Below are 12,616 nucleotides of genomic sequence, written 5' to 3'. Positions count from 1 at the left end.
GGCCTTCCTGGAAAATACGCGGACCTCCAACGTCAACCAAACCACAAATCCAGACACCAGCGCATCAACATCAGCGAAGAACTTACAAAAAGAAGTAAACCTGCCACTAGTAACTATGGAGGTAGGTGGATCTGATTCCCTACAAAATACAGGGAGCATGAGGTTGGGGGGGAGAATACACTCCTTTCTGAATGCATGGAGTATGTTAACAACCGATACTTACATTTTAAGCAGTATCCAGGGATATACAATAGAATTCATACACAAGTACAGCCCTCCAGTTCAACATATACCGAACCGAATGTTCGTACTTTCTGGTAAAGAAAAATCAGAGGCACAAGCTGAACTGGAGCGTCTTTACGCAAAAGGTGTAATTGAAAAAACCCAACACGAACCACTAGAATTTGTGTCCAATATATTTACCAAAAACAAAAAGATGGTGGTTGTCGCATCATCATAGATCTGACCAAATTGAATACATTTGTACAATATATTCATTTCAAAATGGAAACCTTTGTTACTGCTAAACAATTAATTTCCAAAGGTTACTTCATGGCCAGCATCGATTTAAAAGATGCTTACTATTCAGTGCCTTTACGAGGTGACCACAGATGTTACTTAAAATTCAACTGGATGGGACAGCTCTGGCAGTATATAGCACTACCAAATGGGTTATCATCAGCCCCAGGCTGTTCACAAAAATTTTGGAACCAGTCCTAGCGTTTCTACAGAAACAAAAACACATGGTCATGGCATATCTAGATGACATACTTATTGTGGGCAACTTTGGAATTGGCCAAACAAACTGTAACAGCCACAAAACAGTTATTTGAAACTGGGGTTTATTATCCATCCAGTTAAATCTAAATTAACGCCTTCCACTACTATGGACTATTTGGGGTTCACAATTGACTCAGTTCACATGTCGGTGACTTTGCCAAAGGGAAAGGCTATAGACTTAATAGAGGCTTGCAATAACCTCATTGACATCCGTAACCGTCCATCAGATTGGTAGCAAAATTAATTGACAAAATGGTGGCTGCTTTTCCAGCCACACAATTTGGACCTTTACATTACCAAAATTTACAGAGAGCAAAAATACAAGCACTCAAAATCTAATGCTGGTCATTTTGACGGACCAATGCAGCTACCAATCAAAGCTATAATGGAACTAAAATGGTGGATATATAACATTTGGCTTTGTTTCAATCCAATCATTGTCAGTAACCCTTATATGGTGCTACAAACTGATGCCAGTGCACTTGGTTGGGGTGCCACCAATTCCATCTCCAGTTGTGGAGGTAAATGGAATGCTCAGGAGGCATCATTATTACTAACACTGGGCATAAACTACCTGGAAATGTTGGGTGCATTCTATGGCCTAAAGTCACATTGTACTGGGTCATATCACCAGGATGTTAGACTACAGATTGACAATACCACCGTGGTAGCATATATCAACCACATGGGTGGAAACAAATCGACATCATGTGACAATCTGGCTAATACAATTTGGCAGTGGTGTATCCAGAGAGATATTTGGATATCAGCTACTTACCTACCAGGTAAACTAAATTTAATGGCAGACACCAGGTCACGCAAATTTAATGAAAACACCGAATGGATGTTGAATAAAAAGTATTTGCTGATATTACAGCACAATATGGAACACCAGATATCGATCTATTCACATCCAAGCTTAATCACCAGTTATCAAATTATGTTTCATGTGAACCAGACCCTGGGGCAGCAGCGACAGATGCATTTTCGCTGCATTGGGAGGAAATTGTTTATTTATGCATTCCCTCCTTTCTGCCTCATTAGTCGGGTATTAAAGAAAATACAGCAGGACTCTGCGTCTGGTATTTTGGTAGTACCCGATTGGCCTACTCAACCATGGTTCCCAGTGATAATGAACATGGTATTAGAACCATGTATCACCATCCCGAATAGACCAGACTTGTTGGTTCATCCCGTAACAAGGGATAGCCACCCATGCCATAACTATTTGAATTTATTAATTTGTAGAGTTTAAAAATACCTCTACTACAGCTGGGACTGATGGACCGAACAGTGAACATGATTTTGGCGGCCCAAAGACAGTCCACCAAAAAACAGTATCTGGTCTATATCAGGAAGTGGGAGATGTATTGTAACAAAAACAGCATCACCTACAGAGATATGAACATCCCGTCTGTTCTGGAATACCTGGCAGGCCTCCATTATGATGAGGGGCTCAGTTATAGTGCCATCAACTGCGCCAGAAGTGCCTTATCGACTTATCTATGGCAAGGAACAGAGCGTCACTCTGTTGGGACTCGCCCACTGGTAACAAAACTTATGAGGGGAATTTTTAATACCAATCCCCCAAGAACCAGGTACTCCCAAATATGGGATGTGAGTATTGTCCTGAAGATGCTCAGGAATTGGTCTCCAGCAACAGCTCTGTCCCTACATAGACTGACATTAAACACAGTCATGCTAATGGCATTGGTCATGACACAAAGGGTACAGTCATTACATAAATTAAGACTGGACAACATGACTTCTTCATCTAAAAACGTTACGTTTCATATTTATGAATTAGTGAAACAGAACAGACAGGGATCAGCGGGCCTCAATATCGAATTTAGGTCTTACCTAACAGATGATCGTCTCTGTATAGTAAAACATTTGTCGTTATATATGGAGAAAACGAAAATCATCAGAGGCAATGAGAAGGCACTTTTAGTCAGCCATAAGCAACCACACAAAAAAGTGTCGGTCCAAACCATCTCAAGATGGCTGAAACAGGTTCTAACACAGGCTGGGGTGGATACTAATATTTTAAATCTCATTCCACCAGGGCTGCAGCTACATCGGCAGCTATGCAGTTGGATGTACCAATGGACCAAACCCTCAAGGCAGCAGGATGGTCAGGGGAAAAAACATTCCAACTATTTTATCATAAACCAGTCATTAAACCTGGAACATTTGCAGAAACAATTTTAAGTTCTGTAATTTAATTACCCCATAAATAGGGGTTATAATTTGTGTTAATAAATTCATGGATTTCAATGTCGGATTCATGTCTAAAATATGTTGACACAATTCCTCCTACAGTCATCAAGGCAGATGTGATGCATGGACTCGTTTCCACGGCATGAAATCACAGAGCTTTAAAATCTTCACGTAGTCACTCACGTGACTCCGAAGTAAAATAGTAAGATTAAACGAGAACTTACCAGTTTGAAGTTTGATCGTTATTTATGAGGCGTAACGTTGAGGCATTACGTGCCCTCCACTCCCACCCTTGATCATATACTTAACTGGTATCTCTTCTCTAATCTTACTATGTTTAGTCATTACAGTTATCTGTGATTTCACACCGCTGCTTTGAAGAATGACACGCATGCGTCCTGGTGGTGTTCTTCATGTAATCCCTCAACGTTACTCCTCATAAAATAACGATCAAACTTCAAACTGGTAAGTTCTCGTTTAATCTTACTATTTACAATTTGTACTGAAGCCAAATTAACCTACAACCTGTACATCTTTGGAATGTGGAAGGAAACAGGAGCACCCTGGGAAAACCCATGCGGTCATGGGGAGAATGTATAAACTCTGTACAGACAGCACGTGTAGTCAGGATGGAACCCGGGTCTCTGGTGCTGCAGTCGCTGTAAGGCAGCAACTCTACCGCTGGGCCACTGCGCAGCTCTAATGACAATTTATTAGAGTTCTTTGAATAATGTGTGCTGGAGATAAAGGGGAAGTTGGAGATGTCCTATACTTAGATTTCTAGAGAGAGCTTGATTAGTTACTGAATTAAAGATTACTGTAAAAGTGGGTCAAAAACAAGCAAATGGGATTCGCCCAATATGACACTTTGTCAGCATGAACAAGGTGGGCCGAAAGGCCTGTTTCGGCGCTGTACAACTCAATGACACCATTTCCCTTGGACAAATTTTCTGACGTAACATTTTGGTGTGGATAAAAAAATAATGGCTGGCTAATATGAAACTGTGATTAGGCATAAATGGGGTGACTTCTGGCTCTTAAGATGTAATGGTTTGGTGTTAACTGTGCTAATGACTAACAGATAGTTAGGAACGTTCGCTTTTTTAGAGTTTTGGAGATAGAACATGGAAACAGGCCCTTCAGCCCACCAAGACTATGCTGACTATCAATCACCAATTCACACCAATTCTATGTCAACTTATTTTCTCATCCATTCCCTACATGCTAGGGGCAATTTACAAAGGCCAACTAACCTACAAACCCGCACATCTTTAAGATGTGGGAGGAATCCAGAGCGCCTGGAGAAAGCCCACTTGGTCACAGGGGGAACATGCAAACTCCACACAGACAGCACCAGAAGTCAGGATTGCATCCAGGTCCTTGGCGCTTTGTGAACCATTGTGTTGCCCTGGAAGATAAAGGAATATAACTAGATTAGGCACGGCAAAGATCTGACAAATGGTGAAAATTTGAAATAGTCTATTTTTGTCTTCTTCTTCTTATCGAGTCCACACACAAGATTAGAAGTTGTTCAGCCAGAGCAGAACTCACTTCTCAGCATCTGCACAATGGTGATTGTCTTACGCTTCTTGTGCTTCTTGTGCGTGTTGGTGGAAAGATTAGTGGAAACAGGGTCGCGATGTGAAGGCTCTTTCCTTGATCCCGTCTATTTTGGTAGGAACCAAATAAAAGAAGCACATTTCCAGTTAATGGTGAGAGGTGGTTAAACTCAGAAATGCATTGGGATCTGGGTGCAGGGCTTGTAAAAAGATATTTAGGATTGAGCAAGTAAGTTTCTGAAGAAATACATTGAATATGAGTTTTGACAATTTATTAGTTGCCATCACCACAATATGACAACAGTAGTTTCGAATGGCGTGAGACAGGCCCAATAGTCCATTAAATTCACACCAACCATCCACCCGTTCATGCTAGTTCTATCTTATTTCATTTTCGCATCCACTCCCTACAAACTAGGAGCGATTTTACAGAGGCCAAGTAATCTATAAACCCGCCCGTCTTTGGGATGTGGGAGGAAAGCGGAACACCAAAAGGAAACCCACGTGGTCACAGGGAGACCATGCAAATTCCTCATACAGCACCTAAAGTCAGAATCGAACCTGGGTCTATGGCAGTGGTTCCCAACCTTTTTTTGGCCATGCCCCACCTAATCACCTCTAAAATCCTGATGCCCCCCCCCCCCCCCTTGCTTTCCCTTGAGAGAAAACGGAGGAAATAGATATTATAAGGGTAACTTAGCAAAAGCTCTTTGAATCGCATTTCTAAATCCAATTCAATAAATAAGGTTCTCCCATGACCTCGCGCGCTTCGTGCGACGTGCATGAAGAGCGATGGCGCGGTGATTGTGTAATAACTACACAATAAAGACCTTTCTTACCCCAAAAAAATTATTTCTCTTAAAATAACATCTGAAACATAAACTACATATGTTTACCTGATGGAAAATCCAAAAAAATAAAAATCGAAACTTTGGACCCAGACCTCCTCAGTCGCGCTCAATTGCCCCCCTTAAAAATCAAATTGCCCCCCTGTGGGGCGTACGCCCCACGTTGGGAACCACTGGTCTATGGCAATGTGAGGCAGCTCCTTTACCAGCTACACCACTGTGCAGCCTTGCACATGGTATTTTACATCCGGAGTACTGTTTACCCTTTTGATCTCATTTAAGGGAGGATGTAAAGTACAATGGAAGCAATTCAGAAAATGTTTTCCAAACTCATATCTGGAATGTGGACAGGATGGCCAGGCAGGGCTTGCATCTACTGAAGAGGTGAGCGGTGACTTGCTTGAAATATTTAAGGTACTGAGGTGTCTTGAGAGGGAGAATATGGAGATTGTGTTTTTCCTTGTTAGAAATCTGCAACTAAAATCACTGTTTAGAAATGAGTAGCCAGATAAGAGAGGGATACATCAATATTATTTTTCTCTCAGAGGATTGTGAGTCATTGCAACTCTGCTCTTTGAAGCTTGGTGGAAGTAGAATTTTGGAGCCAATGGTAGTTTATTTCAATCTAGTTTAGCTTAGCTTAGTTTAATTTAGTTTAAACTGTAGTTTACAGTTTACTTCCAAAAGTGGTGAACACTGCCCAGTCCATCACAGGTACAGATCTCCCCACCATCGAAGGGATTTACAGGAGTCGCTGCATCAAAAAGGTAGCCAGCATCATCAGAGACCCACACCACCCCGGCCACACTCATTTCCTGCCATCGGGAAGAAGATATAGGAGCCTGAGCCTGAGAACTGAAACATCCAAGTTCAGCCAACAGGCCATTAAACACTACATCAGGGGTCGGCAACCTTGTTCTGCATAGAAGCTGGGACACATGTCTGTGTGCGGATGGCGGGCCACATCTATCACGTGTACACATGGATCCCGCCCCCATCTTGCCCCGGATGGCAGGCACCAAATCACGTGTTCACAGAAGGTAGACAAAAATGCTGGTGAAACTCAGCGGGTGAGGCAGCCTCGTGCAATCTCTGCATGTCTCACCCACTGAGATTCTCCAGCATTTTTGACTACCTTTGATTTTTCCCGCAACTGTGGTTCTTTCTTTAACGTGTTCACAGAAGGTGCATGGCCGTGCCGGCGGCTTTGTGCAGGATGCGGTACAGCCAGAGCTCGGCGCTTGGCTGCGCGCAGGAGGCCGGATGATTACAGGGAAAAAAATGCATCTGCGGGCCAAATGTCTTCGGGTTACGGGCCGCATAATGCCTGGGTGCCGTAGGTTGCCGACCCCTGCACTACAACCTCCAAATAAGCTTTGAACTACATAGACAAAATTGCTCAATATAAGCTTTGATTTACACACACACACAGAGACACACAGGCACACACACAGACACATTGAGGCACACCACTTATATATATTGATATATACTAGAGACAAGTGCAGGCACACCGTTCCTGGTCTTTTAGTCCCCCCCCCTGCGGTTGTGGGGGGGGTGAGGTGAGCATGCAGCGTCACACATTAATTACCCCCCCCACTCATTGACTAAAAATCCTCGGCAGGATATTGAGGGGGGAGGAGGAGCGAGGGGGGGGGAAATGAGAGCCGTAGAGAGAGAGAGAGAGAGGAAATCGAGCAGAGAGAGGTCAAGAGAGAGAGAGAGTAATATAGATATTCTGAGAGAGAGCAAGTAGAATTTCATTGTTCAGAGATAGAGACAATAAACAGAACTTGAGAAATCTGTTTCTCTTTCCACTGATACTGCCTGACCTAGCGAGTATTCTCAACAGAGAGCTTTCCATTGAGTAGATTTTGCAGATAAAGAGAAATCATCCGTGACTATTGAGAGAGAGAGAGAGAGAGAGAGAGAGAGCAGAGAGAGAGAGAGAGAGAGATGCAGAGAGAGGGTTATCTAGGAGGGGAGGGGGGGCAGCTGGGGGATTTTTCACACTAATGCCAATGAAATTTGCCTTTTTTGAGAGCAACTCATCCAAGACCTAATGAAAGGATTTGTCTCTAATATATCTGCCCCTCCTTCCCATTAAATAGCTTGCAGGTTTAGAACAGATTAGATTAGAGATACAGCTAGGGTTGCCAACTTTCTCACTCCTAAATAAGGTCAAAATAAGGGACAAATTCCCGATGACATAAAGTAGCAAATGTTACAAAATTTTGAGATTTAAAAAAATCAAGTCTGCAATTTATCCCATCAGATAAAGCATACAAAGAAGTTTAATTTGACACCTAATTCACTTACATATCTCCAGTATTAAAAAAGTTATGGCCATTTTCATACTCGGAAATTAGCATCTTGTTCCCCATTGCTTTTCCATTGACAACACAAAAGCTGTAATCGAGGACAGTCAAAAGCCCATAACTTTCTTAAATATTAAGAGAATTGAATGAAATTTTCAGTTATTATAGATTGAAGCATTTTGAAACAAGTATAAAACAACTTACTTGGATGACCTAAAATTAAAGCATATAATTAGTTAGTTACGTAATTATAGCTAATTACAAAATTGACCGTTGTGACGGATATAGTAATAAACACCCAGACTGCCTTGAAAATTCAAAAAATGTAATATTCTCAAAATCGGAACTTAATATTGTATTATATGCTGCAAGTCCATAACAGATAGGTAAATACATTACAATTTCTAGCAATATACCGTCTTTATGGAGAATATCAGTTGCTAGCTGGTACACTGGCATATCATAATCAGCAGCACCATCATACTTTTCAGATTGTAACCAATAAACAACTCTGTACACCTTGTTTTTCCTCAACTTTTTCAATTTTGGCATTGTTAACTACAAGTTTTTGCTCTTCAAACCACGCATGACATGCCTTTCTGCCCACTACTTTCCCATTAACAATGTCCTGTAGCTTCTATTTCTTAAGAAAATTATATATTTTTTAAATAGCCTAAGTATCCAAATAACAAACTAATCCCATTCACACAAGAATTCACAATATAACATGATTTTTAAATCTAACTGTCATGAACATATAGGCCAAATGGAAGGAATTTAATGTTTAATTCCCATAAACTAATCCAGAAACATCCACTCAAAATATAATCAAAATTATTGTTTTTTGCACAATACATGTCACTCAAACTGTTGTGAATATTTAGTTTAAAAATAATGATTATGGAGAGAGAATAACACAAAATATAAACAATTTAGACAGCTTATGACATGATTGTCCAAAAAAAAAAGAATTTTAATCATCTTGCGAGTGGGTGATTCTGGAACGCGATCGATTCGAACATTGCATTTACGGTGAATTTGAACCCCATATTGGCAGGAAAAACACTGCCAGTTCATATGGGGCCCAAATAACATTTTCGCAACGTAAAATTAGATTAAAACCATCCCTAGAAGCAAGATTATATGTAAAATAGACGACTTACCCTTTGTTTTGTCCCGTTCTTGCGATCCGTCACGTTGTAGGCGTTGAGGGCATTAGAAATCGCTTTTTATTTTAATCCAATTATTAAATTGTCCAGCGGATTAAAAAAAAAAAAAACGTGAACGGAAGTCCGATATACGGGCTGTCCCGGCTAATACAGAACAGTTGGCAACCCTAGATACAGCATGGAAACGGGCCCCTTTGACCTACCGAGTCCAAGCCGGCCAGCATTCACCCGTACACCATTCTTTCCTACACACTAGGGACAATTTACAGAAACCAATTAATCTACAAACCTGCATGTCTTTAAATGTGGGAGGAAATTGGAGCACCCTGAGTAAACCTATGCTTCACAGAGAAAATGTGCAAGCTCCAAGCAGACAGCACCCATAATCAGGATTGAACCTGGATCTCTTGTACTGTAAGGCAGTAATTCTACCTACAAATTTCAGTAAATAATGAACAAGCTTTTTGTTTTTCTATCCTATTTTTATGTTTTCCACACCAAGATGCCTATTACAGTTCTGATGAAGTTACACCTGAAATATTAATTTATCTTTCAAATTGCAGAGGAACCTATTATTTTGCGCATTTTCCCTAATATGGAAGCATCTTTAAACATACATTTGAAGCAATCAGAGTGCATGTGTTTAGACATTGGAGATACAGCTTGGAAATGGGCCCTTCAGCTGACCAGCAATCATCCCGTATACTAGCACTGTCCTACACACTAGAGACAATTTACAATCTTACCAAAGTCAGTTAACCTACAAATCTGTACCTATTTGGAGCGTGGGAGGAAAGCGGAGCATCTGGAGTAAACCCATGCGGTCACAGGGGGACGCAATGAATTTCACAAATTCACCATAACGCCACAAATTTCATTTTAGAACATAGAACAGTACAATCTAAACTAATTGGACTATCTTTGATCAGACTTTACTGGACTTTATCTTGCACTAAACACTATTCACGTTTTTCCCTTTATCATGTATTTGTACACTGTGGATGGTTTAAATGTAATCATGTATTGTCTTTCTGCTGACTGGATAGCAAGCAACTAAGCTTTTCACTGTACCTTGGTATATGTGACAATAAACTAAACTCTACTTAACACAACTCAACTGTAATCCTAACCACTGGCACTGGGTTTGACGCAAAATGCTGGAGTAACTCAGCGGGACAGACAGCATCTCTGGAAAGAAGGAATGGGTGATGTTTCAGGTTGAGACTCTTTTTCTCTATTCCTTGCCTGTTATTCTATTCTGTGTCTGTCCGAATGCCTGTTATATGTTGCTATTGTACCTGCTTCGACCACTTTCCCCAGCAGTGCTTGCGTTCCAGCCACCTGCCACTCCCTGTGTAGAAACATTGGCACTGCCCATCCTTTAAACCTTCCCTCACTCATTTTAACAGAATTAAGCCACACAGCCCCTCAAGCTTTGTCTGCCATTTAATAAGATCATGGCTGAAGCTATGCTACAGGTTGACTTTCCTGTTCAGCCCTCATATCTCCTGATTCACTTAGTGTAATCTATTGATTACAGCCTTGAGCGTGTGCAATGACTCAGCATCATTAGCCCTCTCGGGTAGATTTACAACCCCTCTTTGTAAAGACATTTCTCCACATATCCGTGCTAAATAGATGATCATTTTCTCCGAGACAATGTTCCCTTGTTTTAAACTGTCCGGTCACAGGATGGAGTCTCTTGGTATCTCAAAAAAAGGAATAGAAAATAAGGCACAAAGTGCTGGAGTAATAGCAGTTCAAGCAACATCTTTGGTTCAAGCAACATCTAGCTACCCCACACCATCAGGTCCAGAATAAATTACTTTCCTACAACCATCAGGTTCGTAAAACAGTCCTGCACAACTCTCATCCTACCTCGACATCGGACCACTTTGATTCTCCTCTTCAAGCAGAATGGACTTCTTTTCTAATTGTGTTTTCCATTAAACCTCTTGTTTTTTGCAGCATCCTTTTTTTTTTCACTCTTGTGGAGTCTACGTACAATTTGTATTTTTGTATTTGTATTTGTGTGCTGTCTGAGTCCATGTGCCTGTGATGCAGCTGCAAGCAAGATCTTCATTGTACTTCTACATCATTGAACCTGTGCATATGACAATAAACCTGACTTGACCCATGTGGACTGACAGAGGTGTCTCGCAGCACAGTTGAGTCCCACATTACGGAGGAGGCTGAGTTCTGAGAAAATTATCTGTGAAGGGGTGGCACAGTGGTGCAGCGATAGAGCAGCTGCCTCACAGTGCCAGGGACTAGGGTTCAATCCTGCCTACGGGTGCTGTCTGTAAGGAGTTTGTACGTTCTCCTTGTGACCACGTGGGTTTTCTCCGGGTGCTCCGGATTTCCTCACACACTCAAAGATGTACAGGTTTATAGGTTAATTAGCTTCAGTGAAATTGTATATTGCGGTAATGCTGGTGTACGGGGTGATCATTGCTCGGCATGGACTCGGTGGACTAAAGGTTTCCGCGCTGCATCTCTAAAGTCTTCTTGGTTCTCCAAAATGTGTGTCTGCATTATCGATTCAGACTTAAAAACATTGTGCTCATTGATTTCATCTTCTTCCCCACATCAATTTCAGAAAAGTGAATTTTTATTCCATATCCCAGAATTTTTAGTGGTGATATGTGAATTCCGTAAGGGTGAATTTCTGTTACCCGAACTGTTGTTTGCAGAGGTCTCCTGAATCTACTCTGTCAACCTATCTCAGAATCTTCAATGCTCCCATAATACCCCCTCTTATCCTTCAATGCTCCAGTGATCATTTCTTTACCCCATTCACTTCAAGTCCAATACCTGGCTGATTTTTATTCCTACCCTTCCCCCAAAACAGTGGATGTCAAATAGCAAGCTGCCACCAGCTAAAGCATGCCAGGTCAGATGCACTGTTAACTTCTTGGTCATTATTAATGTGGAGAGGATGTTTCCACTGGTGGGAGAGCCTAGGACCAGAGGTCATATCCTTTAGAAAGGAGATGAGGAGGAATTTATTTAGTCAGAGGGTGGTCAATCTGTAGAATTCGTTGCCACAGAATCTGTGGAGGTCAAATCAACTTTGTAAGGAGGAGATTGACAAATTCTTGATTAGTATGGGTGTCTGTGGTTATAGGGGGAAGACAGGGGGATGGGGTTGAGAGGGAAAGATAGATCAGCCATGATTGAATGGTAGAGTAGACCTGATGGGCTGAATGGCCTAATTCTACTCCTATAACATGAACCCTTTAATGTTCAGTCATTTACTGAGGAAGGTGAACATTTATATAGCATCTTTCACAATCACAACCTCAGGGCATCCCAAAGTGCTTTTCACCCAAATGAAGTACACTTTTGAGTAGTATATTCATTATCTGAGCAACTGAAAGGGTCGTGTAAACAGGCAATTACAGGGTGATGAATTTCATCCACAGATGGGACTCTGTGATCCAACACATTGAGAGCAGAGTAGCATTTGATTGGAGTTTGTCCAAGTTAAGCACAATTGTGTTGTTCTATCTTTAATAGTCCTACTGTATGAAGAGCAATACTTGATTCATGCATTTGGTTTTAAGTCCCAGTCAGTACTGACATTAGAGCAGTCTATAAGATATGTTCCCCAAAACAGTGGACCAAACAAAAAAACAGCTTCTTCCTCTCTGTTATCAGACTGTTAGTTTTGTGTCCTCAGTGTTAGCTTGTTCCATTAAGTTTGGGCACTGTCCAATTCA

This window comes from Leucoraja erinacea, chromosome 1 (assembly GCF_028641065.1).
Source record: "Leucoraja erinacea ecotype New England chromosome 1, Leri_hhj_1, whole genome shotgun sequence".
Classification (NCBI taxonomy): Eukaryota; Metazoa; Chordata; class Chondrichthyes; order Rajiformes; family Rajidae; genus Leucoraja; species Leucoraja erinaceus.
The sequence above is the reverse complement of the archived record's forward strand: the minus strand, read 5'-3'. Positions refer to the sequence as shown.